This window comes from Haliotis rubra, unplaced genomic scaffold, assembly GCF_003918875.1.
Source record: "Haliotis rubra isolate DU_JTF1 unplaced genomic scaffold, ASM391887v1 Scf1146, whole genome shotgun sequence".
NCBI lineage: Eukaryota > Metazoa > Mollusca > Gastropoda > Lepetellida > Haliotidae > Haliotis > Haliotis rubra.
Window position 1 is genome coordinate 120,023 of NW_025765055.1, and position 15,397 is coordinate 135,419.

Sequence of the window (15,397 nt, forward strand, 5' to 3'; positions counted from 1 at the left end):
TGGTCTTCAGAAACCCATGCTGATCATAAGAGGCGACTAACGGGATCGGGTGGTCAGGTTCGCTGACTTGGTTGACACATGTCATCGGATCACGTTTGCGTTGATCGATGCTCATGCTGTTGACCACTGGATTGCCTGGTCCAGGATCGATTATTTAGTTGGAATATTGCTGAGTTTGGCTTTAAACAAACAAATTTCATTTTCAAAGGATTACATTCTTGTGGATAAAAAGGAGTAAAATGTGTTTGTTAATTGAGAAATAACTGGTAGTTTTTATTAAACATCGTGTATTATTGCGTCCTTTAATTCTTCTTCAAATCTTAACCATGAGAACAATATTTGTTCCAGGACCAGGGTTGGGCTTTGTTGTCTATCCAGAAGCCCTGGCACAGCTTCCGGTTCCTCAACTATGGAGCTTTCTCTTCTTTATTATTCTAATGTTGTTGATATTGGATACAATGGTGAGAATAGTTTGTTGAATTTGAAAAGGTTTTTAAAAGATAGAGGATTCGTCACGAGTGTTTTTTTTAACCGAGTCTGCGAGGCCAATTCCAATTAACGGCACAAGGTTGTTATTTTCCCTATTGATTTTAAAACACTTGTGATGAAATCTATTCATCATATTCAAATTGACACCCATAACGTTGCGAAATATATCTTGCATATTGATGCATATTTGAACAAGAAAACACGACCTATAAAGTCCTTTTTGGCATATTATTAGCTGCGAAAAAGTGTCCTCCGTGTGTTGAAAAGGAAATTTCTTGAACAAAGTTTTGCAGCATAATTCAAACTTTAGTATCTGTAACAACAACGATTCTATACGAAGACTGGTCATTTTCTCTTTGTTGCGCAACCCTGTTTGCTACAGTTTGCCTGTGCTTGAATGTTTCCTACATGCGATAAAACTATCTCTTCCGGTTATGTTACTTGCATATGTCTTATTTGCCTTCTTCAGTCTTTGGGTAGGTTGTTATGTTGTAAGTTTATGTCTTTGATAAATATGCCTTACTCATATAGTGATTACATTCACAAATCCGTTTCGTTCTGAACCATTTGCTAACATCGTGTTCATTCGTGCCCGACTTGTGATATTCCGGGAGAAGACGAAAAGCGGCTTTTGAAAGGGGAAAGTGGTCACGAATACATCGTATGAATCAAATAAAGAGTTGAGTTGAGTTGAGTTGAGCTTTACGTCACATCGGCATTTTTCCAGCCATATAGTGACGAGAACAAGTTTGCATTAGTAAACATTGTAAGTACGAGAACACTCGGGTGAGTTTTATTTCAAAGACATTTATTTATTACATTGTCATTCAAAAGCAGAAAAGTCATAGCATCAAATTTAAAGGCAGGCGGTTTGTTACGTTTCATAGTTACAATTTATGGTTGTTACATTTCACAGTTACAATTTATGATACAGATGAACTTCCCTCAGGTAGTTCAGTATCAGATGGGCGCTCACGCGTGAGAACAGATCTTTTAGGTTTGTTGCATCATAATGTGAGTCCCTTGCAGGCGATAAGTCCACGCATTCAAGCAGAATATGCTTGACGGTGATCACCTCATTGCAAAGAGACACACATGGGGGGTCCATCCCCATCCGTTTTCAGCAGATAGTCATGTGTAAATCGACTGTGGCCAATACGACATCGTCGTAGAATTACCTCATCGCGTCTTGACTGACAACCCAAGTAGGTATAACCAATTGTTGGCTTCAATTCATGGAGTTTGTTTCTTCCTACTTGAGTGTCCCACCTTTTGCATCAGGTCCCGAGTATAGCTTTTGATAGTGGGTTTGAAGTCACTGTACGGGATTAGCAGTGGAGATAAGGGCTTTTCAAGAGCTGCTTTTGCTGCAGCATCGGCCTTTGTGTTACCTGCTATGCCGACGTGACCCGGCAACCAGCAGAGGACGATGTCATATTGGCCAGTAGAAAGGTCGTTGTACAGTTCTAATATGTCCAGGATGATTGGGTGACTTGAAGTCACGTTTAGAAGTGCTTGAAGGCAGGATAATGAATCTGTAAATACGATGAAGTTTTTGGACTGATTTTGCTGTTGAATGTAGGTCAAAGCTGAGAAGATAGCTTTGGCTTCAGCGGTGAAAATGGAACTGTTGTCGGGGATCCTAGAGGAGACAGTCTTGGCTCCGATGACTGTAGCGCTGGCAACTTGGCCATCGTCCTTGGATCCGTCTGTGAAAATGGATCTGTGAGTGTTATACTTCGTACGTAACTGGTTGTATTCCTGTTGGAACACCAGGGATTTGTTTCAGACTTTTTGAGTTTGGTGAGGGTAAGATCGACCTGTGGTTTCACCATTTGCCATGGTGGTGAGGACAGAAGTCGGTATGGTGCAATGATGTCGAGATCAATTTTAGCTGCAGATATGTGTGGTTTGATCCTGATTCCAAGTGGTGGAACCAGGCTTGGCAGTTTAGGAAATAAGTTTTCATAGAGCGGGTTGAAAACACAATTGTATGCTGGATTGGGCTCATTTGAACGTAATTTAGTGATATACTGCAGTGAGAGTTTAATGCGGCGTTGTTCAAGGGAAGGTTCATTGGCCTCTGCATATAGACTGTCTACCGGAGAGGTCCTAAAAGCTCCCAGGCAGAGCCTCAGTCCTTGGTGGTGGATAGAGTCTAATTTTTCTAAATTGCTTTTGCAGGCTCCACCGTAGACAATGGAGCCATAATCTAGTTTACTGCGAACTAATGATCTGTACAAGTGAAGTAGGGTGGTCTGATCCCCTCCCCCACTCTGTATTTGAAACTACTTTTAGCAAGTCTAGAGCCTTCAAGCACTTGGTTTTCAAATATTTTATGTGTGGTAAGAATGTCAGGTGGCGGTCGAATATGAGTCCAAGGAATTTGGCCTCTTCTACTACCTTGATGGGAGTACCATCTAAAGTTAGGTCTGGATCCTTGTGTGGTTTGTATTTACGACAAAAATGAATACAATTTGTTTTGGATTTTGAAAACTTAAAACCATTTTCATTGGCCCATTTTGGATTTTGTTAAGGCAGAGTTGTAGCTGCCTTTCTATTGCGTGCATGTTCTTACCACGACATGAAATATTGAAGTCATCCACGAAAGGGACCCATCAACGCAACTGTTCAGAACGTTAGTGAGGCTGTTAATTTTGATGCTAAAAGTGTGACAGACAGGATGCTGCCTTGGGGACGCCCTGATCTTGGTGGAAATAGTCGGACAGTGTGGAACCCACCCGAACTTGAAAATGTCTGTTATTTAAAACCGAGATATGAATTGAGGTAATCTACCCCTCAATCCAAACTCGTGTAAATCTTTTAGGATACCATGTTTCCATGTTGTATCATATGCTTTTTCTAAGTCGAAAAAGATAGATACTGCATGTTGTTTGTTGACAATGGAGTTTTGATGAATGATTCTAGACGCACCAGATGGTCAATGGTACTTCGGTTTTCGGAAACCACATTGGAGGTCACTGAGGAGGTTATTGGTCTCCAGGTACCAGATTAATCGATTGTTGACCATGCGCTCCATGGTTTTGCAAACGCAGCTAGTTAGTGATATAGGACGGTAGTTTGAGGGATCAGTATGATCGCGGCCAGGTTTTAGTATAGGGATGATAATGGCATTGTGCCACGAAGGGGAAAGTGTCGGATGTCCAGATGTCATCAAATATATTTAGGAGTGTTTCCAAGCCTGAGTCAGGGAGGTGTTTCAGAAGCTGATAATGGATTTCATCAGCTCCTGCCGCAGTGTCGTGAGCCTGTCCTAGGGCAGTACTTAATTCATGGAGGAGAACATTTCGTTGTAATCCTCCCCATTATCAGAGTTAAAATTGACTGGTTTCTTTTCTTGTTGGGTTTGATATTTCTGGAACCGAGGGTTATAATTTGATGAGGAGGAGTGGTTTGCCAAAGTTTCACCGAGTTTGTTTGCAATCTCAGATTTATTTGTTAGAAGGAGTCACCATCTTTCAGGTGGTGAACTCCTGATTTTGACCCTTGCCCTTGATCTTTTGAATCATGTTCCACACCTTGGACATGGGTGTCGCGGGAGTTGATTTTGGACACATATTTCCTCCATGAGCGGCGTTTAGTTTGTTTGAAGGTACGTTTTGCCCTGGCATTTGTCATTTTAACAGCATTCAGGTTGTGCACTGTAGGATGTTGTCGGAAATATTTTCCGCCTTCTTCCTATTTTTCCTAGCTTGTTTGCAGTTTGTATCAAACCATGGTTTTGCGTATGTGCGGGTTTGCAGAGGACTTAGGAATACTTTTGTCTCCGATGGCATTTAGGACGTCTGAAAATAGTTCCATGGGGTCAGGAACATTCCTGAAGTTGTCCGGCTTAAGTTTTTCTGAACATAGGGTTTGGAATAAAGGCCAATTGGCCTTAGTAAAATTCCATCTTGTTGATGGTGGTTCATCCGTGGGGTTGATAGGAGTAAGAATTGTTGGGAAGTGGTCGCTTCCACAAAGGTCGTCATGGACCGACCATTCGAACTCATTTAAAAGATTAGAATCTGTAAGTGATAGATCGAGAGCAGAGTATGTTCCGGTGGCAGGGTGGAGGTAGGTGTTTGATCCATCGTTGAAGATGCAGACATCATTATTTGAGAGAAACTCTTCAAGTATCTTTCCCTTACTATTTGTATCAGTACTCCCCCATAGGGGGTTATGGCCGTTGAAGTCGCCCATGATTATGCAGGGCTTCGGGAGTTGATCATATAAGTTCTGAAGATCTGATAGGCGAACAGTTGAGGTGGGAGGAGATAGAGGAACATAGTGTAAACCCTATGTTCAGAGTCATGCGGACAGCAACAGTTTGTAGGTTGGTTTTAAGTGGGACAGGGCTATGAAGGATGCCCTGCCTCACCAGGATAGAAGTGCCTCCTGTAGCCTTTACACGGGGAGAAAAGGAATGGTAGGAACTGTACCGACGGATGTCAAATTTATCGGTCCTTTTTAGGTAGGTTTCTTGGAGACAAAACGCAGATGGTTTGAAGTCTTGAATCAATAACTGTAATTCATTATAATTATTCTTAAGTCCTCTGCAATTCCATTGGATCATGTTTTGTGGATTCATGGTGCTTCCACTGGTGACATGTCACGTGAGCGTGAAGCGTTTGATGAACTCTTATTGGTGTCAGGTGGAGTTGGAGTTACCTCCATATCCAGAGGGCCAAAGGAGTTATGGACCTCGATGGGGACCTCTGAAGGAGAGGTGGCCTTTGGTTTTGTGTTTGGTAGTTCAAGTTGTTTTAGTCTCTCTAGCCTCTTTCTTTCCCTTTTTTTCTGCGCGTAGATTCTGTTTCTGGTTTTGGCATTTGTTCTGGTGTTTGTGATTCAGAAGTTTTGACTTTTGGCGTTGGAGATGGAGTGGCTGAGATAGGCTGAGTTGTGTTGAGTTCAGTTGGCTGAGAAGACGTGACCCATGTCAGGTCGGTCTGACATGAGATGGTTGCAGTAGTGATAGTAGGACGGGAGACAGCGGCAGAGTAGGTGATGGTTGAAGGGGCTGCAGTTAGACTTGCAACCCTCTTCTTTGCTTCGTGAAAGGAGATATTTTCTTTGTGTTTAATCTTCAGTATCTCGGATTCGCGTTTCCATACTGGGCAGAACTTGGAAGAGGCCATATGGTTTACCACCGCAGTTTGTGCACTTCACTTCCTTAGTACAGTCGTTGCCCTCATGCTTGTCACCACAGCGGTAACAGACAGCAGAGGAACGACAGGACTTGGATCCATGTCCAAACTTTTGGCAGTTGTAGCACCGGAGTGGATTGGGGACATACACCTCCACACCAATGCTACAATAACCAGCTCTAATCGAGTCAGGAATGTTTGCTCGCGCGAACGTGAAGAGATAGGTGTTCGTTGGTTGAACAGCACCATCCTTTTTGAAGGTAAATCGTTTGGACGGCTGTGACGGATTGCTGAGAGAGTTCCTTGACAATTTGTTCTTCGGTCATGTCAGACAGGCATCGAGCTCTGTCCCGTACAATGCCTCTACACGAATTAAGGGTTTTGTGTGCTGAGACAGCGACCTTGATATTTACAAATTCTTGTATTTTGAGAAGATTTAAAGATTGTTGTTTCCGGGTACATTCTATCAGGAGAGAGCCAGATCAGAGCTTTGTGACATTGGCAACCTCTCCGCAGATACCAGCGATACCTTTGGAGATTGCAAAAGGGTTCAATTGCAAAGGTTGCTTGTCACAAGCCTCAATAATCAGGAAGCGTGGCCAGTAGTCAGGTCGGGGGGGCGTACTCTCGTCAGACGAGGAATTGTCGGTATCCATGTGTCGTCGTTTTGAACCGGGGTATTGGGAAGCCATGTCGTGGGTAATGTGGTTCAGCATCCCCTCTCCCCACCCACCGTGGAGTGTCAACAAGGACGATCTTATATTGCAGCGGATCTCCAAGCTGCAAAGACCAGGGATAAAGGGATGTTATACTCCAGCGAATTTGACATGAAATGCTGTAGCTGCCTACCAGATTAAAGGTCAGGATGGTTCTGTCCATGACAATCAATTGGAGACGTACAGAAATCGGAGGTCAGCATCACCAGATTGGCCCATGAGCCACCGCCTTCTGTGCATGGGTCTGCGAGGCTAATTTGTTCCGTAGGATATTTGTTAGCATTTTGAACATGGCCAAAAGTGTTATGTAATACTACGTTTTGTATAGACATTCCATGCACAGGGCAAGGCGTGACCAGCCGATTGGTAGAATCGGGCCTATTCTACCACCCGTCTAGGCAAAGTTAGGGTCGAAGTGGTGTGTTGGATTAGTGAACACTATTGCCGGTTCCGTCATCCTCAACCACCAGACTCCCTTCCTCTGCCGACACAGGGATGCAACCCACGGCAAACGGGTTGCCCAATTTGATCGCCTCTTACGACCAGCAATGGGGTGCTGTGGACCTATTCGACCCGGGTCCACACGCGGGGGCGAAGAGCCATTAGCGTTACCCAGCACCCACCACGAGGAGGTTGCTCTTCAAGGGGTGCCTACAAAGTGCAACTAGAGTTAAATGGTTCTTATCATGAACATAGAGATTTTTTCTGGGTTACATCTTCTTTTTATTCTCGAGTACAACGTTTCAGGGCTTGTTCTGGCCCCATCATCAGTTTACCACTGATGATGGGGCAAGAACAAGCCCTGAAACGTTTACTGATGATGGGGCCAGAACAAGCCCTGAAACGTTGTACTCGAGAATAAAAAGAAGATGTAACCCAGAAAAAATCTCTATGTTCATCAAATATCATCTTCTAAAATGCCAATCAAGCATCTGGTTCTTATCATGTTTGTAGTTTTCAATGGTGGAGACTGTAGCGTCTGTCATCTTCGATGAATACCCCTCCCTGCTGAGATGGAGAAACACCGTGACGTTTGGCTACTGTTTCGGTTCCTTTCTGCTGGGAATTGTAATAACCACAGAGGTTTGTATTGAAATAATGTCTTTTTTTATTTCAGAATTCCCATAGCAGAATATATTTTACCACGTGGATAAATTAATGTAGTTTACTTGTTGACCCGTGAAGATCCGATTGAATTGATCTTCAGTCACCTATGCTTTTCGTAAGAGGCGACTAACGGGATCGGGTGGTCAGGCTCCTGAATTGGTTGACACATGTCATCGTATCCCAATTGATATTCATCACTGAATTGTGTGGTTGAGATTTATTTACAGATCGCCGCCATATAGCTAGGATATTGCTCGATACAGCGCTAAACAAAAAAAACAAACCAAAAAACCCAAAGGACACAAACACTTGCATGACCACAGCATAATAATGTATACCAACAAAAAAAATCGCATCATAATGGCAAGGATTTTTTAATAATTGCTGGGTGGTTGTTTTTTTAAGAAATGTTTGAATTTAGAATTGTTTGAAAAGTTTTGATGAATATGTTTTGTGAATAGATAAATAGCACAATCGCCAACCGCTGATGGTGTAAACCCAGCTTGGGCCCGTGCAGGAAATCACACGGCGCTTGTACCGTAAGACCCGTGGTCCTCACTGTGGTGATCTACCCTCAGTTGTTGGTGATCTTTAGCTTGTTTGATATGTTGTATTGTCTATGCTTTTAATTTTTTTAATGTAGTTGACGTCAAAATGGGCATACATATTGTACATGCTTTTCCATAAATATACTCATGCCAATAATGGTTGTCACCCCCTTCTATTTTTTATTTTTATTGGCGAGGGTGTGGGGTGTGGGGTTGGGGTGGGGAGGGCGGTGACAACCATTATTGGCATGAGTATATCATGAACACCCCTAGCCATAATTTATGAATGGCCCCTAATGTCGATGTGACACTGTAAACGTTAACTCACTCACCCAACAAATCAAATGTTGTTTCAGGGAGGAATGTACATCTTCCAGCTACTAGACTGGTACATGGCCGCCATCTTCCTGTTCTTTGCTGGTTTTCTTGAATGCATTGTACTGGGATGGATATATGGTATTAATATTATTGCTGTTATCACATATCACAATATTATTGCTGTTATCACATATCACAATATTATTGCTGTTATCACATATCACAATATTATTGCTGTTATCACATATCACAATATTATTGCTGTTATCACATATAACTATATTATGGCTGTTATCACATATCACAATATTATTGCTGTTATCACATATCACAATATTATTGCTGTTATCACATATCACAATATTATTGCTGTTATCCCCGCGGTCCTAAATCCCATCCACACATTATGCTTTGTGTTCTGTGGCCCTGCTAGTGTTAGTCCGATTAATTGAAATAATCGAAGATTGGTCGCAATGACAAAACGACCAAGCAATCGATCATGTTTTCTCATAATCGAACACAAACCATTTTGGACCACTTGTTTGCAATAACAATATTTTTCAAAAGGTTGATTTTGTCTCGACATTGTATAAGCACTACAAGCTCGTTCCAAGTCATGATTAAGTTTATCTTAACAACTCCAGGAAATGTATGTTCCTAACACACTAGTCATCCTTTAAAGATGTGAAATTTGCAAATGCATTTTGTGCAATTTGCGAAAAAGCCCGAGAGAACTACATGCTTTTTCTTTATTTTTTGTCCATTAACAAAAATAACCAGGAAAATTTGATAAATGACGCAAACCAATTATTTTCGATGATTGATCGGTTGTAACGAACCAATCATCAATTATGAGATTTACACCAATTCCCAACACTAAACCCTGCTGGCTGACGTATGAGAGTGAGTGAGTTTAGTTTTACGCCGCATGACGTATGAGGGAGTGTTTTCTGCTGTGTAACACCTTTTTGGCTAAATATATCAGGCTGCCTTTAGAACTTCAGCTTCACTCTCAGTGTAAAGTCCGCCATATAGCTGGAATATTGCTGAGTGCGGCGTAAAACTAAACTCACTCACTCACTCAGTGTAAAGTAAGAGAACTCATATCAACAACCAGTGATTCTCTGGACCCCTAAAAGTCCGGGTTAGAATTGGTTTTCAGCAACCCAGGATTGTCATAAGAGGCTCGCTGGCTTGGTTGACACATGTCATCGTATCCCAATTGCGTAGATCGATGCTAATGCTGTTGATCACAGGATTGTCTGGTCCAGACTCGATTATTTACAGACCGCCGCCATATGGCAGGGATATTGATCAACTAATCTCACTCACTCATTTTTATATAAACTCAAGCACCTTTAACTCGAACTTACCGTTCCTCGAAGTAAAACCTTGATCCCTGTGTATTCCTAATTTTGCCAGATTTTGCGGTTGTGTCGAACCACGTTGCAGTACGTGTATTTACAATTTTTTTAGTTTCGTGATTAGTATTTGCTTTTGTAACAGGAGTGAATCGGCTGAGCGCAGATATCGAACTGATGACTGGTCGGCCGACTCCGTGGTTCTTCAGAGTCACGTGGCGTTACGTCACACCAGCAATGCTCCTGGTACGGTTTGATCTGGGCCCCGTCTCACGAGGCGATCGTAACGTTAAACTTTAACATATTCTTACGACAGGTACAGCACTGGGATCGGTTTGTGAAACGGGACCCAGCATGATGAGGACACTTTTTAAAAAAAAAATAAAATTTTTTTTATTAGTCAAATATTACAGAAAACGCATTTCACGAGTATTTACAGTATACATTTTCCGGATTCAAACATTTTTTGAAATTTATGGTGGAAGCCTGTATTCTGCTGTTTTCTTTTCTTTTCTTTACCTCGCGTTACATGCACAACATATGCAATTTTTGTTATAAAGATGGGAAAGAAAGGAGAAATAAGGAAAGAGAGATAAGAAAAGATGAAAGAGTGCAGAGTGCGGCCTAGAAAACCTCACTATGTCAATTTGTTAGTTTAATCATTTTGAAAGAGACATAACCATTTTCTTTTGAAATCTGAGTGATCTTCACCAAAGATATGATGTTTTATAAAATAAAATAGTTGATTGAAATTATGATGAGGACACTTGTTTTTCAAACGTCAAATCCGAATTGTACTCACAAATGTCCTCAGACGGACCTGTCTAGGGAAGAACTGGCCTTCCTATCTTGTCGTAAGAGGCGGGCCGTGGGGAGCCATGTGATCAAAGCGTTCGCTCATCATGCCGACGATGTAGTTTCGATTCCCCATGTGTGAAGCCCATTTCTGGTGTCACCCGCCGTGATATTGCTGGAATATTGCTAAACTCACTGACTCATTCGTAAGAGGCGAGTAATGGGATTGGATGACCAGGCTCACTGACATCGCATCCCAATTGCGAATATCGATGCCCATGCTTTTGATCACTGGATTATCTGGCCCAGGCCGCCGCCAAATAGCTGGAATATTGCTGAGTGCGACGTTTAACAACAAACAAACAAACAAAAAGGTAAATGTGAATGTGGTCTATAAACAGATTTTCTTGACTGGGGCGGTGGGGTAGCTTAGTGGTTAAAGCGTTCGTTCGTCATGCCGAAGACCCGGGTTCGATTCCCCACATGGGTACAATGTGTGCAGCCCATTTCTGGTGTCCCCACCGTGATATTGCTGGAATATTGCTAAAAGCGGTGTAAAATCCAACTCACGCACGTACGTATTTTCTTGACCGTTTCAGATCGTTTTCATTTCCACTCTGACAAAATACGTGCCTCCGACGTATGGCCACTATGTGTATCCTGCCTATGCTGCCTCCATCGGTTGGTCCATTGCAGTCATTCCGTGCATCCCATTTGTTGTCATGATGTTTGTGACCATTTACAAAGAAGACGGTACCTTATTACAGGTAATATAATATGTGTTTGATTTTTAATGTATGCCAAAATAATTACTGGAGATATAGATGAGTGAGTGAGTCAGTTTAAGTTTTACGTCACTTTCACTAATATGACGGTGGGTGATACCAGAAATAGGCTTCACACATTGTACCTATTAGGGGAATCGAACCAGGTCTTCGGCGTGAGGTCGGAACGCTTTAACCACAAGGCTACCCCATCACCCCAGATATAGATGAACTAGATCTCATCCAAAATACGCAAGAACCAGTGTTCAAACGTTATATCTTATAGTTCGTTATAAACGACGTTTCCCGTATTTCACAGAGAATCATTCAATCTCTGAGGCCAGCTGAATCCTGGGGACCAGCCCACTCATCATATCGGGAGCTGTATTTCACAGAGAATCATCCAGTCTCTCAGGCCAGCTGATTCCTGGGGACCGGCCCACCCATCGTATCGGGAACTGTATTTCACAGAGAATCATCCAGTCTCTGAGGCCAGCTAAATCTTGGGGACCAGCCAAACCATTATATCGGGACCTGTACTTCACAGAGAATCATCCAGTCTCTGAGGCCAGCTGAATCCTGGGGACCAGCCTACCCATCATATCGGGAACTGTATCATGACAGAAACAACACGACTGACTCCTTCAGAGTTTCCTTACCTCCCTTGATATCTTATCAGTAGTATTGTTTCACCTCAAGCTCTCTTAGTATTGTATCACCTCTGACACTCTTCTGTGTTTAACAGCAAAATATTTAAGTTTTTAGCTCTGTGGCTAATCTTGTCTCTGGATTTGCCTTCTGTTGGTCTCTCTGCCGTCTTCCCACTATCTGTCGACTTTCCTTCTTGCCTATACTCCTGTTTTTAAGTGATGTGAAATTGGGTTCAACGTTGCACTTAAGAATATTTCGATCACATGACGACATGCATGTGTGTGTATGTGTGGCTGCTTGTACTAGCCTAGGCTTAAGCTGGTTTTGTAGAGCTAGCTTAGTCGGATACAATGCCGCATTTAAGCATTAATGCATTAATCATACATTATCAGACACATTATACTGACTCCGAGCCGACCAGTCCTTGTTGTACCCATTAATGCGCCAGGCAGGAGCCAACAAGTACCATATTTTAACGTCTCTTGGTATGACGCGGCCGGGGATCTAATCTACGACCTTCCGCTCTCTGGGCGGCGCTCTAACCCCACTTCACCAGAGAGTCTTTCTGTTCTTGAATACACGTTTCGGCAATTATTATGGACATAACCTGCTCAACTGGACATATTGTTTACTAGCTTGACCCATCCCTGACATGTGTGGTGGTGGTGGAATTGGGTTTAACGTCGTGCTTGAGAATATTTCACTCATATGACGACGTGCATGCGTGTGTATGTGTATGTGCGGCTGCTTGTACTAGCCCAGACTTAAGCTGGTTTTATAATGCTAGCCCACTGTGATACCATGCCGCAGTGAAGCATGAATACCCCACTCAGACACATTATACTGACTCGGAGCCGACCAGTCCTTGCTGTACCCATTAATGCCGAGCTCCAGACAGGGACCAACAAGTACCATATTTTAACGTCTTTTGGTATGACGCAGTCGGGGATCGAACCCGCCACCTTCCGCACTCCGGGCGGACGCTCTAACCACTACACCACGGAGGCTGTCCTTGACATGTGTACACGACAAATACTGAGCATGGTTAATTAGTTTTTGTCTTCTGAGTTGCGCTCATATTTATCTCTCTGATAATGAAATGGTGATATTAAAGACAAGAGGCGGCGGGGTAGCCTAGTCGTTAAAGCGTTCGGTCGTCACACCGAAGACCCTGGTTCGATTATCCGCATGGGCACAATATGTGAAGCCCATTTCTGGTGTTCCCCGCCGTGATACTGCTGGAATATTGCTTCAAGCGGGGTAACATTAAAACTCACACACCCACACTACTAAAGACTAACATCGTAATAATTTGAGGGATACTTCAAGGTTCGACACAACCACAATTTGTGACTACATTTGGTATACACAAAGACCAAGCATTTACTTCCAGACAACTGTATGTTCCACATCAAACAGCGTTTAACTCTGTTTGTAAATATATTCAAACTTGTTAGTAATTATGAGATAATCAATAAATTGAAATTGCTTTTGCTTAGAGTAAGTGTGGAACTTTGTGTACAAAACAGAACAACTATTTATGAGGTAATTATTTGAAGCACATCTGCTGATGTTTGATAACGACACAAGATGACAATTTGAAATCCATGTTTGCTGAAGGGTAAATATACATGTGTATCCGTAATCAAATTATTTTTTTATTTATTTTGCACGTAATATTGTTATAACCCATCTTAAAATTGTATGCAATAATTGTATAGCCCAGGTTTTGAATTATAAATAATATTGTAACGCCTGAATATTTGTATATAAAATTGCTTTCGAGTGTGGCGTTGTTCCTAATGGACGTGTGTATCTGTGAACTGGGTCTCGTGGATATATTACTCGCTCACCCACGTTTATGAACTCCGAGTAACAAGTTCAAAACATCAAAATACCAGCCAATACACCCCAAAGTACTCGCACTTTACTGCATTATAGCTACTCATACCCGTCTAAGACACTTGGGGTTGTGGCAAGACTAGCTTTATCCTGTGTGGCAAGACTACCTTGATTGTGGGTGTGCAAAGCTACCTTGACCTTGTGTATGACAAAGCTACGTTGACCTTGTGTGTGGCAAAGCTACCTTGACCTTGTGTGTGGCAAAACTACCTTGACCTTGTGTGTGGCAATACTACCTTGACCTTGTCTGTGGCAAGACTACCTTTACCTTGTGTGCGTGGCAAAACTACCTTGACTTTGTGTGTAGCATAGCTACCTTCAACTTGTGTAGTAAGGGGGCGGTGGGGTAGCCTAATGGTTAAAGCGTTGGCTCGTCACGCCGAAGACCTGGGTTCGAATCCCCACATGGGCACAATGTGTGAAGCCAATTTCTGGTGTCCATCCGCCGTGATGTTGCTGGAATATTGCTAAAAGCTGCGTAAAACCAAATTCAGTCAGTCAGTCAGGTGTGTAGTAAGACTACCTTGACCTTTTTTGTGACACAAGCACTACAAGTTCATCAGCAGCTTTTGCTTCTTGTATATGGCTATAACAAAACAGCTAGAATCATGAGCAGCCTGAGGACTGCATAGTGCTGCAGGAAGCGCACTAACATGGCTAATCAGTTGTCCCAGAAGCGTGATCTAAATGTAGCAACCATAAACTTTCAGAATCCTGTGCTAGGATTTGACCCACAGTGAGTGAGTGAGTTTAGTTTTACAGCGCACTCAGCAATATTCCAGCTATATGGCGGTCTGTACGAATCGAGTCTGGACCAGACAATCTTGTGATCAACAGCATGAGCATGGATCTAAGCAGAACTACTGACCTTCTATACCACAGATCTTCTGATCCGAAGTTAACCCCATCACCAAGCTGACAATGTAAGAATGTCATCTGTCGGATGACTCCCAGAGGTTACTTGTCATATCTTCCTACGAACCTCTGTTCTAATATGGCCATATTTCTCAGTTCTCGTAAAATCCCCTAGCGGCAAAAAATCGCAACACGAGTTATCTCCCTTCTGTCTATCCAATCAGAACACGTGTAACATCGACTTAGATCCAACCTGACTAATACAAGCAAATATGGGGCCACAAATATCCCTCCTCTGCCGGGTACTTGTGTTGATGTGACACACAAGGCATTTAATGGCTAGCTTATCCGTTGTCAACGAGGGCGAGGGAGACGCCATTGAAGCGCTATTACATGACTGAGTTCTGTCTAGAAGAAACGTTTGCGCATCGCGCAGGGTAAGAGGTTCTAGTTTTCCCGAAGCATACGGAAATTACCGAGACCTTGCGAATGATCACTTTTGAAACAACGTCGCTGATTGCACAACTAAATCTGATTGCAACCAATCACGAATCCTGAACACTCGCACCAAGAAAGGGCCGTATTCGTTGGTTTCACATTAATTTTCGACTCGCTGTGCGCATGCGTAGAGCGTGTAAAAATATCCTCCGGCCATATCCGGTTTGGTCGTATTAGCGATATTGTAAACACGCTCTAAATAAATGCTGTATAAAAATTATTTAGGCGTGACAACTGTTCATA

General features: G+C 42.7%; 1 long non-coding RNA gene across 1 annotated transcript; it reads left to right on the plus strand.

Annotated features, from left to right (window-relative positions):
- The first annotated feature begins 402 nt into the window (after window positions 1-402).
- On the plus strand, window positions 403-8,466 carry LOC124253904. Its single transcript, XR_006892328.1, has 3 exons — window positions 403-461; window positions 7,310-7,438; window positions 8,367-8,466. It is a non-coding gene; the product is annotated as an uncharacterized LOC124253904 (long non-coding RNA).
- Window positions 8,467-15,397: the final 6,931 nt, after the last annotated feature.